At 43.4% G+C, this 19,306-nt stretch overlaps 1 protein-coding gene across 3 annotated transcripts in view; it reads left to right on the forward strand.

The window, feature by feature from the left end:
* LOC137521684 (G-protein coupled receptor family C group 5 member C-like) overlaps window positions 1-19,306 on the forward strand; it is a 152,533-nt gene that overhangs the window by 22,598 nt on the left and 110,629 nt on the right. The window lies entirely within an intron of this gene.

Genomic DNA, 19,306 nt, shown 5'->3' on the forward strand with positions numbered 1-19,306 from the left:
CCGGAGCCGCACCGCATGCTGGCCGGACGCACGGCATAGCAATGTAAGTCTATGCCAGGGTTCACATGTGTCCGTTTCGTCCGGACCGGAGCCGGACCGGATCCGGACTCCGGTGTCCGTTCCAACATGCGCTATTTTTTGGTCCGGCTCCTCCGGCAGCCGTATCCGGGGCGGAGCCGGACTGCACCATCCGGCCAATGGAAACCAATGAGAACCGGAGAGCGCACAACACACTGGCAAAAAATCCGGATGTTCTACCCCACTTCCTATGAGGATTGTTGCGGCGATATTGTATCGGGGACACATGGGCAACCATTTTGGAGTGGAGCAGCACGAGCTGGAGATGTTGGCAGCATGTTGGAGGTGGAGGTGAGTGCTAAACAGCGGAGGGCCTGATTCCACAGGTCCCCCTTCTGCTGACCTCCCAGACCCCAACATTTTTTTTTGTTTTTATACAGGTTGTTATCTCTTTAAGAATCCGGATCCGGACCGCAACCGTGTTCATACCGCACGGAAACCGTATGCAACCGGACCGGATCCGGACAGGAACCGTACGGTTCAGGTCCGATCCGGCTCCGGTGCGGTCCGGACATCCGGTGCGGTTTTTGCAAAACCGCAAGTGTGAACCGGGCCTAATACGGTGTTTGATCCCCTTTCGCCTTCAAAACTGCCTTAATTCTACGTGGCATTGTTTCAACAAGGTGCCGAAAGCATTCTTTAGAAATGTTGGCCCATATTGATAGGATAGCATCTTGCAGTTGATGGAGATTTGTGGGATGCACATCCAGGGCACGAAACTCCTGTTCCATCACATCCCAAAGATGCTCTATTGGGTTGAGATCTGATGACTGTGGGGGCCATTTTAGTACAGTGAACTCATTGTCATGTTCAAGAAACCAATTTGAAATGATTCGAGCTTTGTGACATGGTGCATTATCCTGCTGGAAGTAGCCATCACGGGATGGGTACATGGTGGTCATGAAGGGATGGACATGGTCAGAAACAATGCTCAGGTAGCCCATGGCATTTAAATGATGCCCAATTGGCACTAAGGGGCCTAAAGTGTGCCAAGAAAACATCCCCCACACCATTACACCACCACCACCAGTCTGCATAGGCATGATGGATCCATGTTCTTGTTAGAAACTGTTCTGAATCACCTTGCTTCGACACCATCAACTTCTTATAGTTGCGTCTCACAGACTGTGAGATAACTTCACTCTCAACACAGCAAGCAGGAGATAGACTTTTCTCAGGCTTCTTCAATGTTTACGGAGTTTATTCAGAAAACAGAAATACAGATAGATACAGTTCATCATATCCTAGCCACGCCAATCTTCATGTTGCGTTACAAGCTTCTTGATTAGACTTCCTGCTGAAGTCAATCAGGTACCTTCTTTCTAACCTAAGTTACACTAGACTACCTATGTACAGCATACATTATATCAGATTACAGAAATGAATGAACATACTTAGAGGTCCCAGTCAGCATTGCGAGCTAGTGTGAAAGTAAGAAGCAGAGTGAGCTCCCATAGCTCACTCCGGTTTTAATACTGACTTGGAAAGAGTTAAATATGACATCATCTTCGCCATCCCCTAGATCAGACTATTGGTGGACCCACTCGTGGTGTCAATATACACACCTACTCGATTAATATTCAAGGCGGCTTCTGACATACATACAAGAATGTGGATATTTATAAAACATGGCTGATGTTTATTGTTCTAGTGGCGTACATGCCCAGGTCAGGGAGACCTGTGGCCTTGTCCATAGAACAGCTTCTTGGTATGTTCTAGTTCTGACAGAACTGAAGATTTTCTCTCTAAGAGAAAATCCCCTTAAAGGGCAGGTCTGCTCCTCAAGCCTCTTTGACTAACTCAGTCCAAATAACTGAGGCCTACTTAAATTATAACAATCCCCCCTAAAAAGGCTTGATCCGCAGATCCCAAATTCTGAACCTAACCGTACCTGGTTTCTTTCCTTTATGTTTCATTTTTCGATGTTCGTGCTCACACAACTTCTCTGCTCTCGGCGGTTATCCCTGGAAGAGAGAGCAAGACCTCTTGGTCTTCCTGTAACCAGGCTCTCTGGGGAGGCCCTACTTCTAAATCCCTCTATACCACATGCTCAGCATTTGCGTCACTTGCGTATCACTCACAAACTTGCATGACCACAGAAAAGTGAAACTCGTTTGTTTGTTACTCAATGGAGCAGTGCCAGGTGCCTTCTAAAAGAGCGCCTTTATACAATCAGCTCCATCACCGGTACTACTAAACCTATACCCGTAACCCTGTATATCCCTTAATTTAAAAATATTGGTTCATGAGATTGTTTATGAGGCACCAATCTCTTGACCAGATTAATTTGTTTTACGTAATTTTAGCACGCAACCTCACCTGGATAATGATGCCTAAAGTTGTCATCCCCATCCAGACGACCAGTGGGTGTAGGAAGAACTTTTGAACTGCAGAGGCCCAGTCCGAGTGTCCCTGGAACATCACCTGCTTATTTTTGTGTTCTACCTCGTTAAGATCACCGGGATCATGGTGAAATCTTACCTATAACTTAGTGTAGTGTTGGTTTAACCGTTGTAACAAAGTGTGGTCGTCTTGGATCAAACCCTGTTCCCCTTTGTCCCATGTCGTGTTCTCTTTTAGGACGGGAACTACCCGTGAAACTTTGACCTTAAGAGTTCTCTTAACCATTTGAGAAATAACGTCATCAAACCTGGATGACTGGATCCATATGGGATCTCCGCTCACCCAATATGTTCCCCTTGACAGATCCCCCTTATCGGAACAATTATAAAAATGTACCTTGAATGTGTCCTTAGACATGATGCTAAAAAAACAAACCTTTCCTTCAGCTACCGGGACTATCGGTTTGGCTTCAGGGTGGATCTTTTGAATGGTAGCCTCACATTCTGTGTTATTGAGCCTGCAGGCTTCCTCACTAAATTTGACTTGCCCCGGCAAACACAGGTACCTCTGGGAGAATTGCCCGCATGAGGACAACTCTACTCGTTTCACCTCCCCGTCTAGCACCAAAAAAGGTTGACCTCTCAGGTCATGGTGTAAGACATGCGTTGAGGTGGGAACTAAGGAAGTGGCGGTGCCTAAAGGAATGTTGCACCGTTTCCCTTTGTTCACCCAAACATCTTGAAGCTTCCATGCAAAAGATCATTCTCCAGAAAAATCGATATACCTCCCCTTGTCCAATCTCAGTTGGACAGGATCTTTAAGCATCTCCCTGACAAAATATGTCCCCAACTGTCCTGATTGGACCTCTTCCCCCCTTATGTCCTGAGGCACCATATGTACCAGAGGTTGGGAAGACTGTACTCTCTGCAATCTTTCAATTAAGAGCACCTCTTCACTTACCCAACTAGCATGAGGATAATCGGCTGCATATGGACTGTGTAATATCGTCCCTTGTTGTAACCCGTGTAGTGTGAATGGGGTTCCCTGTGTTGGCTTTCCCTCCCCCGGGATCGCTCTCCCCACCCTCTTTGTCACCTGGAAATGTGGCTTGTTCTCGATTTTTACTTCTTGTTTCGAGAACCACCACCCCTCGGCTTTCCAGCCTTTACGTGTGTATAGTTGTTTCAGAGGCACTCTCCGTTGGTAGTTCCAGAGTGTGATGTTGTCCCCTGCGTCTCTCTGGTAGGAGAATTGACGCCTCCTGCTCGTTCCTCTCCAATCTGGAACCATCTCACTCTGGATAACCAAGACAAGGTACCCCTGAATCACACACTCCACCTTTTGCATGTACCCATTGTACTGCAATGTACCTTTTAACAAAACTTTGGATCGGTGCATCGATTCTGGGAGTGTGGCATTATATAGCAGATTTACACTGCCATTCAATTTCCACTGCCCGCACACCTGACCCTTCAGACCTTTCACCCACATTGTGCCATGAAATTTGTCTTCTCCTGGCACAAGTGCTCTTTTCCTCCATCCCTGCTTGGTCCATCTGTGCCAAGCGGAGGGAGGTGTGAAAGGATTAGTACCTTTGTCACCAAACATTAACATGCTTGGGCCTTGCATTCTCATTAACCCCTGATTATACATGAAAATGTCCTCTCTTCGTTCTCCTAGGACGAAATGGCAACCTAGGATCACCATCAGCACTGTACTCTTCATTATAAAAGCACCACCTTAGGAAAGAAAAACATTAGCAATTTGCACTATGCTTTGCTCAGTCAGTTTTTTTAGTCGTTTTCCGATCTCAGGAATCTCGTGTTTTAGTCTCTTTCCAATTTCAGGAATCTCGTGTTTTAGTCTCTTTCCCAAGGTGGTGCTTTTATTCTGTTCTCATTCTGTTTACGCCAAATTCTGACTCTATCAAGACTCATCAGACCAGGCAACATTTTTCCAGTCTTCAACTGTCTAATTTTGTTGAGCTCGTGCAAATTGTAGCCTCTTTTTCCTATTTGTAGAGGAGATGAGTGGTACCCAGTGGGGTCTTCTGCCTTTGTAGCCGATCCTCAAGGTTGTGCGTGTTGTGTCTTCACAAATGCTTTGCTGTATACCTCCGTTGTAACAAGTGGTTATTTCAGTCAACGTTGCTCTTCTATCAGCTTGAATCAGTCGGCCCATTCTCCTCTGACCTATAGCATCAACAAGGTATTTTCGCCCACAGGACTGCCGCATACTGGATGTTTTTCCCTTTTCACACCGTTCTTTGTAAACCCTAGAAATGGTTGTGCGTGAAAATCCTAGTAACTGAGCAGATTGTGAAATACTCAGACCGGCCCGTCTGGCACCAACAACCATGCCACGCTCAAAATTGCTTAAATCACCTTTCTTTCCCATTCTGACATTCAGTTTGGAGTTCAGGAGATTGTCTTGATCAGGACCACGCCCCTAATTGCATTGAAGCAACTGCCATGTGATTGGTTGATAAAATAATTGCATTAATGAGAAATTGAACAAGTGTTCCTAATAATCTTTTAGGTGAGTGTAAATCCCTGTGTCATCAGCCAGCCATTTATCAGGCGATAAGTCATTTGGTAGGATGCCCACTGTAATTACAGAAAAAAAAACATACATAAAGATAAGGGCACAATTCTTTCAAGTGTGAAAAACACAGTTGTGCTAATCTAGCATAAGTATGATCAGAACAAAACGAGAGCAGTGTTTTGGAACCAATACCCTGTGTATGTGCCATTATGTTTGCTGTGCAGGTTGGAGCTCGGTCTCAAATTTTATGTTTGCTCTGCAAAATCCACCTAGCAGAAGCAATAGTGACTTATCCTACAGACACATGCGTGCACCCTTGGTGCTTTGGCTTGACAAGCATCAAAAGTCGTTCCTCACTTCAGTTACTCATTACTTCAGGCTCCAAGGGTGGCTGCTGCCTTCTGTAATGCCTTCATCTTACCTGCTGCTTATCACAGACTGACCCTTTCAACCTCTGAGTTGCTACAGATTATTGCCTTATGTACTGTGCCATCTAATAAGCTTGATTGACACTGTGATCTGTTTCTGAGATTTTCATCACAATCCTGTACAGGATGAAGGGCACTAGAATGATGTGGACATTGAGAACACACATCTGTCCACTGTAATAAATGATAAATGAATTGCAATATTTGCACCTGGAGTATACTGTAGTAATGCGTGAACAACAAGGCAAACTGATAAACCCCAAATTACAACTCCCAGAAATAAGACTATCAATCTTAAATTAAAAACAATATATATGTTACGGCCAAAGCCAGAAGTCGGCCAAAGTGGGATCTGGTTAAGCATTTCTCAAAATGGCCAATTTAGTTGTAACATCACTGGCCAATGTCCAACATTGGCCAGTCAATGTGCAAAAGGGCTTTCCTGCCATTTTCCTATTTGCCTGGTGTGGTGTCCATTTCTCAGACATAAAAGAATCTGGAGAGGTAGGAAGGTTCAGGTTAGGCAGAGGAGAGTGGAGGTTAGCGTTAGGCACTAGTGAGGCGAAGGTTAGTGTTAGGCATATGCCTGCAGGTCGCTCATTCAGAAGAAATTTTTTTTTGTTACCTCACCAGCCAAGGAACAATGTGTTCCCTTACATCTGACCTTGGCCACATCTCTTGGCCACTTCCCACATTTGAAGGCTAATTTAGGAACTGGCCACACTTCTAGCTTTGGCCATAACATTTATATAATTTTACACTGAAGAAATAATCATCACAAACTGAGAGGACTGCCAGCACTAGGGGGAAAGTTGCTTTGCCATGCTTATTATCTCTCCAAAAGTCTGCTAAGGGTGGAAATTCTAAGGAGCGGAGGTCCTCCTAGAAGCAATCACGTGACCACTATATCATTACTGGAGGGGATTCATTTTTAGTTTTATCCTATCAGTTTTTATAAGGAAAAATATATTTTTACATTTTTTTCCTTAAAGGAATACCATCAATGCTAAGTGTTCTAAAATGACAATGTACAAATAATGTCTAAGTAGATGTGTAAACATTTGTCTACTTTTCATGGTAAATATCAGAGGCAAAAGCTGTAATTTATTGAGAGTAGCATTTAGCTATATTGGGTCAAATCAATTGCAGAAGGGGTGTCTGCTTCAATGCACAGACAGAGTTGCATATCAGACTACAGAGTATTTTTCTCAGAAAGCAAAAACAGTATGAAAAGCTGTGACAAAAGCTGTGAGCTTTCTCTCTCTCTCTCTCTCTCTCTCTCTCTCTCACACACAGAGTTACACACAGGGTTAACTGATCAAGTGTGAGGGGAATTTCCCCTCTCCTCTTGGCTCATTCTGGTCAGTTTTGGCGTCAGTAAAGTTTGAAAGTATTTTGATAACAGTAAACAAAGAGGTTGCCAGTGAAATGTATACAGCAGTACTTAGCAGCACTTCCCAAACAATTCCTATCTCAATTGACAAAAATATGTAGATCGATAGTGTTCCTTAAAAGTGTATGAATAGCTTTACAAAGTTTTCCACTCCTGCTTCCTTAAAGAGGAGCTGTTAGGTATAAGGTCTCAGAGAAAATAAACACATATATCAGTAGCTAAAGATTGGCTGTACTTACATTACATATGCATTTCACTGTCCACGTTTGGATTTCACAGAATTTGTATATAGTATATGCAGAGATAGATGCTCCTGACAGCTCATGGCAGGCTCCATGTTTTTCTGTCAAATGTGTCGTCATGTCCTGCCTGCTTCCTGATCACAGATAAGCTTGTACTTGAACAACACAGTGTGCAGTGAATATTAATGAGCCATGTGGCTAGGAACAATAGCTGACTCCTGCAGTGTACTCTGCCCGGAGATTTATCAGTGCTACGCGCTGGACTGATTACAAGCTGCTGTAACGTCTCATTAGCAGCCGAGGGGAGGGCCCCAGAATGCTTTGCAGTATAGTATGCGGCTTGCGTCCTCTTGGGTTTTAACAGCCTTACTGATAAGCACACATCAAAGGTAACTGAGATTTTTATCTTCACTAATGGCTTTTGGGCTTCCTTCTAAACTGTTTAACACAGGAGAATAGAGGTTTAAATTAGCTTCTGCAGCCTGACAGTTACTCTTTAACCATTTCAGCCGCTCTGCTGCGCTCTCCCACTCCTGCGCGCGATCGCGGGCGCGCCTCCGTGGTGTCCCCCGGTAGCCCTGGGATCACCGATCCCTGTTCCCCGCAGAAAAACCAAAGCGCTCACCCGTGAGGCTTCGGCTCTTCTGCCCGGAAAAATGTCCGCATCCCCCTTGTACTTCCTCTTAGCGAGAAGTACATGGAGGGAAAACAAAATTTAAGGTGGCCATCTTGTGGCCAAATAGTAAAACTACATCTACACATTTTTTACTTTACAATTTACACATATAGCAACATTAAAAATGTACTGTTTATGTCCCACACCAAAATATTCCCCAAATAAAATTTTTAATAGAAAAAAAAAATTACAATAAAAAAAAAAGACATAAATAGTTACCTAAGGGTCTGAACTTTTTAAATATGCATTTGAAGGAGGTATACTACAAACATTTTTTAAATTATAAGCTTGTAAATAGTGATGGGCGCAAAACGGAAACAATGCACCTTTATTTCCAAATAAAATATTGGCGCCATACATTGTGATAGGGACAAAATTTAATTGGTATAATAACCGAGACCTACTGGCAAATAAAATATATAGGATTTAATTATGGTGGCATGGATTATTTTAAAGTTATAATGGCCGAAAACTGAGAAATAATGAATTTTTTCAATTTTTTTCTTATTAATCCTGTTAAAATGCATTTACAGTAAAGTGGTTCTTAGCAAAATGTACCACCCACAGAAAGCCCAATTAGTGGCGGAAAAAACAAGATATAGTTCAATAAATTGTGATAAGTAGTGATAAAGTTATTAGCGAATGAATGGGAGGTGAAAATTGCTCAGATGCATAAGGTGAAAATTCCCGCGGGCTGAAATGGTTAAAGTGCCCATACACTGGCAGATGGACTACAGATTCGACCATCAGATAGATGCCTCTTTGATCGAATCTGATCAGAGAGGGATCTATTGCAGCCACTAGTGCACATAGATTTCCAATACATCTCAGCATGAAATCTATTAGAAATCTGTGCAGCTGCCTATGCCTGCAGGGCCCCCAGGTCTCCCCCATGTATTGTGTACTACCCGGGCCCGAAGTGAGTGTTGCAAGCTCACCTGTCCACTGGCACACCTCCTCCTCTGCATCTTTTTGCAGGCCTGTGAGGTCACGTCATGCGGTGAAAAGGACCCTGGACACAGGAGGAGGCGTGGCATTGGATAGGTTGTCCAGCAGCATTCACCACGGGCCCAAGGGGTACATATCTTATATGGGAGGAGATTGGTCCTCCAATGTACATCAGTCATTAGGAAATCGAACGCCACTACCGACACTACTTTCCAGTGGGTCAGTTGCTCCGATCGATTAGCCGCATGATCAGACGGCCATGTAGCGGCAAAAATCTCTACCAGAGTCGATCAGTATGATCGAATCAGCCGGATATCGATGCCGCAAATCAAAGAATGTATTGAGAATGTAGATATAGCAACAGCAGCTTATAAGAAAAAACACATTCCAACTTCCTCTGTCTGCTACCCAAAATCACTGTTGTGTGATCTTAGGAGGGCTCCGAGAAGCTTCTGTCTGGGAAGGTCATCAATCCTCTTGAATGCTCCAGATTTCTCTGGCTATTTCCCTAACGATAGTGAGGATTTTCAGTCACTCAGATTACAATCACCAGGTAATTTCAGTACAACAATCACATCCTCTCCGAAAGTAATTATGTAAATGAACTCAAAAAAAGATAGGTAGACTCATAGGAGATAAGGCAATTAGAGGTAAATCTAGAAGGCTGAGTTCTAATGATTGGACAGCACAGGGATCAGGCAGGCAGCACTAGATTGCGCATGTACAGAGATGTTACAGCTTTAACTGGAGGAACTCATGCAAATCATTTATTTTGATAATATAGTATTGCATTTTAGCCTGACTGCATTGAATCTGGTAGATCTATTTCCGGAGGAGAGGAACTTTAATCAGGATTGAACTTCAAGCATCAGTAGCCAATACCCATTACACATGAGAAATCGTAATCTTTTCTCAAATACATCATCAGGGACCTCTGTGTGGCTAATATTGAGGTGAAACCCCTCCCACAGTGTGATGCCAGGGCCATGGCCATGGCAGATTCCTGTCTGTGAAACTCGTTGCATTGGAGATAACAGTTGTTTCCAACTGCCAAGCAAGCAGCCTATCAGACTGGGAGTGGTTGTGTTTACAGATAAGGGCAATTTGAACTGTCCAGTTTTTTCATGTCTGCCAGAAGTAAAAATGATGATCACGGTGGAGCAAGCAAACATGAACAAATTACATGGCAGGTATCAATCATTTATCTATTTTTTAACTTCTCACTTTACAATACATCGATTTATCCCCCCACAGTCCACTATGTTTCAGTAAAGTTACTCTTTAACTACTTTCGGACTGGATTTCTGGCCCCTTAAATCGAACCTGAACTGAGTAAAATTCTTTAAAATAAACACATGATGTAGCTGCATGTGAATATTACATACTAACCTCACTGTCAGTTCCTCTCAGAAAATCACCATTTTCTTCTTACAGTGATCCCTTACAGTGCTGACAATATTTTGTCAAAACTGAAATATATCAGCTGCTGTCAGTTACAATTGAATGTGCAAGGTAATGTCCATGTTTCCCTATGGCTTAAGTGGGCAATATACGGTAAGTTTATGGGGTAATGGCCGTTTTCAAAATGGAGGACAGAGAATTTCATTGATCACAGTGGATAAACAGGATGCAGTAGAGGAGAAAGAGATTGATGAGCAAAGTACACGGGCGGTAAGTATGACATGTTTATGTTTATTTTGACTTTTAATTTTCAGTTCAGGTTCTCTTTAAAGAGGAACTGTCGCAAAAATCTTAAAATTTAAGAAAAAGAAGTACATTTCTTCCAGAGTAAAATGAACCATACATTACTTTTCTACTATGTTGCTGTCACTTACAGTAGGTAGTAGAAATATGACAGAACCAACAGGTTTTGGTCTAGTCCATCTCTTCATGAGGGATTCTCAGCATGGTTTTTATTCTTTATTAAAGACATTCCCTAAAAAAGATTTATACAAAGATGCTGGCCAGCCTCCCTGCTCGCTGCACACTTTTATGGCAGTTGGACGGAGCAACTGCCATTCACTAAGTGCTTTTAAAAATAAAGAAAACCCTGAGAACCCCCCATGAGAAGATGGGCTAGTCCACAATCTGTTGGTAATGTTAGATTTCTACTACTTACTGTAAGTGACAGCAACATAGGAGAAAAGTAATTTATGGCTCATTTTACTCTGGAAGAAACATACTTCTTATTTGTATATGTTTACATGTATTTTAAATTTCAAGATTTTCGCTACAGAGGTCCTTTAACCCCCTTGCCGTTCCAATTCTGACGGCAAGGGGACGGCGCAGCACTTTTAATTTTTTTTTTTTTTAAATCATGTAGTGAGCTCGGGATAACCGGCAAGCAGGTTAAAGGACCACTCTCGCCAAAAAAGTAGGCAGCTAAAATCTGACGAAACCGACAAGTTTTGGGCCAGTTCTTCTCCTCATAGGGGATTCTCAGGGTTTTCTTTGCTTTCAACAGCATCTCCTGAACAGCAGTTTAACTGCCAAAATAGTAAGATACCAGCCAGCCTCCCTACTCATTTACACACTATTTTGTCAGTTAGACTTTGCAACTGCTGTTCAGGAAATGCTGTTGAAAACAAAGAAAACCCTGAGAACCCCCCACAAGTAGATGGACTGGCCCAAAACCTGTCGGTTCTGTCAGATTTTAACGGCCTACTTTTTTCGTGATAGTGGTCTTTTAAAGAAAACCTGAACTGAAAATTAAAAGACAAAATAACCATACACAGGTCATACTTACCCCCTGCATAGTCTACTCCTCAATTTCTTTCTCCTCTCTTGTGTCCTGTTTGTTCACTGTGATCAATGGAATTCTCCATCCTCCATTTTGAAAATGGCCATTACCCCATAACAGCTTCCTGGTCAGCACACAGTTAAACTGTAATATCACCCACTTGAGCCATAGGGAAACATGGACACATCAGTTCTCCTCTCAGCTCTAACTGACAGCAACTGATATATAACTGACAGCAACTGACATATTTCAGTTCTGACAAAATGTTGTCAGAACTGGAAGGGATCATTGTAAGAAGAAAATGGTGAGCTTCTGAGAGGAACTGTTGGCAAGGTAACTATGTAATGTTCATTTAAAGTTACCTCATGTGTTTATTTTAAATAATTTTACTCAGTACAGGTTCTCTTTAAGGACCAGAGCTGTCCTCTTCCTATTATGCTCAGTGATTGCTGTGATTGGCTTATGGAATTGGGTGAAGAGCCAATGATCCGGAAGCTCTGTTGTCAGGGTGACAGCACCGCGGAAGATGTCAGTGCTATATAAAAATTAAATAGTAATTTATGTGAATATCAATCCAATAAACTGCAAACCAATAGAACAAGCATTGGGACTTTTACTAATGTTTATGTATCTGAAGGTACAACAATAAAAGTACTGTAAGGCCCCATTCACACTTGCGGATCAAGTCCGCAAGTGTCCGGGGGTCCGGGTCCCGCAAAGAGACCGTACGGGTCTCTGCGGTGGCCACAAGTTGCCACCAGTTGCGGATCCGGAATGTATCAGTTCCGCCTACAATAAAGTAGCCGGAACTAGATACATTGCAGTGCCAGAAAGGCACCGCAAGCATGGGGGATACCAGCGTGTAGTCCGGGCCCCCCAAGTGGCATAGGACCGGTGCTGGAAGCATCCGGTCCTATTGCCAGTGTGATGAGAAACATCCGTTTCTCATTGCACAGCATGGCCGCATGTTCGGATCAGGATCCGACCCGGGTGCGTGGACCGGATGACCGAAACCGAAAAATAGCGCATGTTGGAAAACTGTCCGGAGTCCGGATCCGATCCGGCTCCGTTCTGTATGGAACGGACGCATGTGAACGTCCGCATAGACTTTGCATTGCTATGCGGAACGTACGTTCCGTTTGTACAGTATACGGTCCAGATCTGATCAGGCGAATCCGGACAGCGAACGCTAATGTGAACCGGGCCTTAGAGAATCAAAAACTCTGCCATGGCGCTCCCACCACATACATTTGGTCTGGCTGCTATCATAGATCTAGAAAAGAACAGCAGCATCTTCTAGTGTCCAGTCTGCCCTCAGCGTATCTTCCTTTCAGGGCCGGGCCGAGGCATAGGCTGGAGAGGCTCCAGCCTCAGGGCGCAGTGTAGGAGGGATCGCACAATTCATTCAGCTGTCATTCCTAATTGTGTTTGAAGCAGAAATAAATAAGAAAAGGCGATACATGGAAGTGACTACAAGCCTGATAACTAGAGATTAAGGTATTGGGGGCCCTGGGGTGCCTCTTAGTTTAATAGCAATCAGTGTGATGGCTGGGCTGGGAGGGATGGAGGGGCGCACTTTAGTGTCTCAGCCTTGGGTGCTGGAGGACCTTGTCCCTGCTCTGCTTCCTTTTACTATATATGGGAATCCTTAGTAATGAAGATTCCAGTAAAAGGAACTCCTGGAAAAAGGAAAGTCAATGCAAGGCCTGATCTGTGTGGCCTCAGATAATGTGGAAAAATCAAGGCTGTTTACCAAGAGGAAAATGCAGTGTGCTTGTGTCAGAGAGAAAATGGAAAACACCTGCCATGCTGAATACTTCATACTGTAAAACTAACAGTAATAAATATGCACTCCCCAGCTCCAGCAAGCGCAGTAGCGGCTATCCGATGGGCTAAGGTGGAAATAGTCAAGCCTTATCGGGTCCGCCCTACTGCGCAGGCAACTTGCCATTACGATTGGGATTGGCTATTTCCACCTTACCCCGAGGCAAGAGCCCATACTGCGCCTGCACTGGAGCCGGGAAGGTGAATATTTACATGGCCGCTGTTTGGGGACCTCTAGCACTGCCATGGTGGGACGGAGGAGGACGGGTGAAGCCTCAATAGGATCCAGAGGCTTCCATCTCCCGAGGTATGTACCCCCTGGGGCACTTTTTGAAGTTACAGGTTCTCTTTAATGATTTTAATGTGGGAAGGTGCTATGCACTTAAAGGATACCCGAGGCAACACAATAAATCTATCTTCACTTACCTGGGGCTCCTTTCAGCCCCTAGAGGTCATGTGTGTCCCTTGCATAAGCTCTGGTATTCATATAAAAGCTGCGATTTGCGGCAAAGAAGTTAAATTTTGGCAGGCGCAGCAATGCGCACAAATTTTCTTCCTTTGCCACAAATTGCCACTTTTACAATAGGCACCTATGGACGACGTCATTTTTTTCCTTAAGGGCTCCTGCACCCTTTTAACCTAATTTGAGCCAAAGGTACCTACAAATAGTAGTATTTCTAGAGAGTTCAAAGGCTGATCGACAAACATTCACTGTGAACTTTATTTTAAGTATATACCGGAAATATGATTAACTTTTCACTGATTTACGTGCTGCAGATTAGGTGTTTTTGTAGGAAAATCTATAGCTTACTAAAATGTTGAAGTGTATCCGAGATAAACTTTTACTCATTGCATAATTGTGTTCCTTTCATATAATTTATAGGACGTTCCTCAAGCCAAATATGTTTTAATAATATAATTCCCTATAAACTAAACAAGCCTCGCCCACAGCTTCAGAGTGCCTTGGCATTCTCAGACAAGGGCTTACGGGAGCTCAGTCTGGGCAGGAGGAGGAGGTGTTACTAGCCAGCGATTTCAGAGGCAGGGGGGAGGAGGGAGGAGGAGAGGGGATTGAGCTGAGGGCTGCAGATGCTATCAGCTTGCCTGTGTGTAATGTGACAAACAGAACATGGTTGCCCTCATTGTATCATAGGAATAAATAATCATAAACTGTTGACGCAGTTTGCAGCTAGATTTGCTGTGTAAACTATCTAAACTTTAGATAAGATATATAGATAAGTTACTTGTCATAGTTAGTTTTTCATCTTGAATCCGCTTTAAGATGTACTTATTAATTTTGGCAACTATGAACAATATTCTGTGTGCTGAGTAGAGAACTGACAATGTGCAAATTATTTTGGAAGATGTCCTCACACATTAAATGTTATGTTTTATTTTAATAATTCGAATCCTGACAAACAAATTTACCAAAAACTACAATTAGCTAAAGTTCAGCCTAGTGTATGCAGCATGTTGTACTGCTAGAATACAAGATGTTTAATTACATTTTTTAAATGTCACAGTAATACAGGGCGCAGACATGATGTGATTTACTTCAGTTTTACAACAATTTCATGAAAATCCAATTGTTTCACAGGTTCCAATTAGCCATTATAAACTGGATGTATCCCGGTAGTTTACTGTGTACTGCATAACCATATGTTTAGGCACTTGCTAGTCACAATTGTTTGCAGAGCACAATCACAGCAAAATATGTTACATATGCAAATTCTCATATTATGCATAAGTGGATTCAGAAAGACAAAACCATGAGCCTGTTAACCACCCATAGGTACGGTCTAGGTCCAAGAATGCAGCACGGTTGAGAAGATGGATCTCTACACTTGCCCTAGAAAACTGCAGTAGCAAACAAAGGCCACTAGGCTGTCAAACAATTTATTGACAACTGTTGAACCCGAGGTGAAAGGGATATGGTGGCTGATGTTGGGGGCAGTTTCTAATATGCAAACACTCGTTAAAGAGAAACCATGACCAAGGTTTGAATGTCATCCCAATCAGTAGCTGATACCCCCTTTCCCATGAGAAATGTTTTCCTTTTCTCAAACGGATCATCAGCGGGCTCTGTATGACTGATATTATGGTGAAACCCCTCCCACAGTAGGATCTCAGGACCAGGGCGCTGACATCACACTGTGGGAGCCTTGTTGCATTGTGGGAAATAACAGCTTTTTCCAACTGCCAAAAAAAAACAAGCAGCAGCTACTTCCACTGACATCACCTGCCAGCAGTAAAAATGTCGCCATGTGATAAATGTCAGAATGTAAATCAGGGAGAGGAAAGATGTTATAATGGGCAAACACTGACTAAATCATTCATAAATAATTATTGTAAAAATTAAGCACTTATGTTCATTATGTTATTTTCACTGGAGTTCCTCTTAAAGGGCTCCGCCTCTGATACAGGACACCAGGGTTTGAATCCTGTTCAGTAAGCCAGCACCTATTCAGTAAGGAGACCTTGGGCAAGACTTCCTAACACTGCTACTGCCTATAGAGCGTGTCTTGGTGGCTGCAGTCCTGGCACTTTTCCGACAGGAGAAAAGCATGACACAAATGGTATTACCTTAAGCCATAGACCCCGAACAAGCATGCAGATCAGATGTCTATGACAAGTCTGACAAGATTAGCTGCATGCTTGTTTCAGGTGTCGGATTTAGTTCTAACTCACCAGAAAGATCAGCAGGACTGCCAGGAACCTGGTATTGTTTAAAAGGAAATAAATATGGCAGCTTCCATAGGTCTCACACCTCAGGTTCCTGTTGAAATATTAGGTGCTGGCTGATTAAAGTGAACCTCCAGACTAAAAATCTACTTAGCAGAACTGAAAAGGCTTGGTGTTTCTTTAACAGTTTCACAGCATCAGAACTTTGTTTTTCTTATAGAAGTCTAATTTTTAGCTGCATTTTTAGCTAAGCTCCGCCCCATCAAAGAAAACTGCCCAGGACAGGAAGTACATCACTGGGATTACCAGGTTTCCCCGTCGTATGCCCATCGTTCTACGCATGCACGCCACACCACCATGTTTAAATTTCCTGCATCGCCCATTGACTTACATTACTTGTGCTGCCGTGTAAGTCCGACAGTCACACACTGTTGTCTTTACAGTGGCTCGGCGGCATACCGGGCACTTTCGGCACAACGCAAGGCCACAAGTGTGCTAGGCCCCATTGCCTTACATTGCGCTACCCTGCTGTAAAACTGGGTAACACAAGGCAGATTTTCAGGGCAATTGTAAGAGGGGCCTTAATGACGCAAAATACATACATATTAATCATATTGCAGAAATGGTAGAAATCTAATATTTAGGTCATGGCTGGAAGCGGATGATCCCTGAACATGCGGTGGTTTATGTCATACACACTGAACAAGGCAAACTGAAGGATTTGCAGATCAGGCACAGTGTCTGCTCAGCTCCTGCAGTCTATCCCAGTTCTCTCCTGACCTTGCTTATAACCTCAGTCCAGAGCCTTGAAAGTCATACAAAAGTTGCTGGGAGGAAACTAATATTTAGAATGATGCTCACTGCTCAGCACCACTGGTTGCGATATACTGTATTATGTTCCATGTGTAAGTGAACAAGATATAGTGGCAAAATGCTGCTGGGCTTGCACCACACTGCTATCACTGTAAATAGTATCACACAAGGGAAGGAGAACCCTGGACAGCAGCGATTAGGTGGCTATACAGGGCAGTGTATAGTTTTTCGCGACTTCAGGATGAAGGGTGCTGCCCCCGTCTTCTAGAAAGTATCTCAATTGTAATTTATGTTCTGCCCCAGGATTAGAGATGATGATGAAAAAATTCCCCCAAAATGCACATTTCCACTAATCCAGAAAGGAAAAGCAAACCAGCAGCTAGAGGCTTTCATTATTACAATATAATTCCACCCATATGCAAGTTAGTAAGCATTTATTATTCACATTCCTGGGACTGAACCGGGCGCTCGGCATCTCACGCAAATGCTTTTCTGAAAGCGGAAAGCCAGAAAAACATTTGGCGTCTTCCAGCAGATTTCGGCGTTGCGTTTTTCCCCCACCCGCAGGGGGGACGATCCTGGACGAACATGTTGCTTCCAGGATCACCTAAGCACCGGGCAGACAACGTAAAAAACATGGATAAAAATGTGGAGTTTGCGTGGATGGTTGGACTGGCGTTACCCATTCATTTGAATGGGCAGTGCTTAACAACAAGTGCCGCAACTAAACAAATGGTGACTACAGCCCCACAAACTGAATTAAGATGGAATTGTAGTGAAAATAACGTAATGAATAAAATGTCTTAAATTCTTTCACTTACAGTTAGTTTTGGCTCATTGTAAAATCTCTCCTCACTCTGATGTAAATTCTGAAATATATCAGAGGTGGTGGCATCTTTAAATCTGTCAGATGCAGCTCTGCAACATGCTTACTTCTGAGAATTCTGAACCAAGTACATAGGTGTCAGGAAGGGTGTTTGTGCAGGGGGCGGTTAGGGTTAGGCGCCAGGAACGGTGTTTGTGTTGGTGAGGGGCAGTTCCAGTAAGGCACAAGAGTAGAAGGTTCTGTGTGAGAGTAGAGTTAGGTATATGGGTAACATTTACCGATACTTTACTACTACCAATACTTTCGGCAAATGTAATCAATGCCAGCAAAGAATCTCTTCACTCTGCCCCCTCCTTTTCCATTGAAGTGAGTCAGCTGTTGACTGTGTTTGTATTCAGCAGAGAGAGGGAGGAGAGAGCAGAATCAAGACACAGGTAGAGTGTCTCCTGTCCATCAAATGATTACATTTGCTGATTAGCCAGAGAAAAACAAACCTGTACTGCTCTCTGCTGTGAAAATAAACATTTTGAGACTCAGTTCCCACTTCAGCAGATGCAAAATGGATGCAAAATGGACGCAAAATGGACAAAATCCATAATGGACAAAATCCAAAATCCATGCTCACAAGTCTCCCTGAGAATTAGTGACGCTTGGTCCCTCTGTACTCAGCCCAGAGGCTGGTAGGAGCATAAGGCTCTCCATAGGAAGCAATAGACCAGTTCTCCCTAGCAACAGGTAGGGAGGTACATTTCAGATCTTACTCAGAGGTACACACCTAGCCGCTCACTCCGCTCTTCCAATGAACTTCACCTAACCGCCCCCCGCATCACCCAGTCCCATGCACGTCTCCAGGACTTCTCAAGAGCTGCTCCAACACTATGGAACTCCCTACCTCCACCCATTAGGGCAGTCCCCTCCTTCAACATCTTCAAGAAAGCCCTCAAAACTCACCTTTTCACTCTGGCCTACTACCCCTCACAAGTGCTCTAAACCCACAGCTGAACTCTGGTCTCCTACCTCTCATGTCCCTACCTCTCCCTTTAGATTGTAAGCCTTTGGGCAGGGTCCTCCTCCTTTTGTGTCCAACCTGATCATGCACCTCCATTACTGTGAACCCATGCTAGGCCTCTTGAGTGAACCTAACTTCCTTAGTCTCCATGCTGCCCTCCAGTGACTGACTAAGCATTACCTGGTACTCATACTGTGCTGCATGATCTGATCTTTCTTGTATTCAGGTATTGTCATTTTGCTGTATGTCACCCCTAAATATTGTATGTATCCCTATTTATTGTCCAGCGCTGCGTAATATGTTGGCGCTTTATAAATACAATAAATAAATAATGAGGGTATAGTCCCACTTTAAATCTGTGTATAAACTTACCATTTCATTGACTTGCCTGTGTTTTTGTTGTTCTCACTCTCCAAAACATTGCCTATATTACAGTGACTTGTGGTTAATCCATGCATATGAATTAACTGTTGTACACTAAAATGGAAGGGCTTAATAACTGATCTGATTGTGCATTAAATGCACAGCTGACTACATGTAATCACTTTACCAACTCCATTCCCCCTTTCCTTCAGTTGACTGAGGGCTGGAACCCACTAGAGCGATTTTTTGAGCGTTTAGGGAGCACTTTAAATCGCTAGCGCTTTCCCTAAACGCTCTGCCAATGTAAATAAATGTAACAAATTCCACAGTCGTGATTGCGATTAGCAAAATCACAATCGCAGGACATGCAGCATTTTGGGAGCATTTGCTCTTCAAT

Source organism: Hyperolius riggenbachi, chromosome 6, assembly GCF_040937935.1.
Source record: "Hyperolius riggenbachi isolate aHypRig1 chromosome 6, aHypRig1.pri, whole genome shotgun sequence".
In the NCBI taxonomy this organism is placed as follows: Eukaryota; Metazoa; Chordata; class Amphibia; order Anura; family Hyperoliidae; genus Hyperolius; species Hyperolius riggenbachi.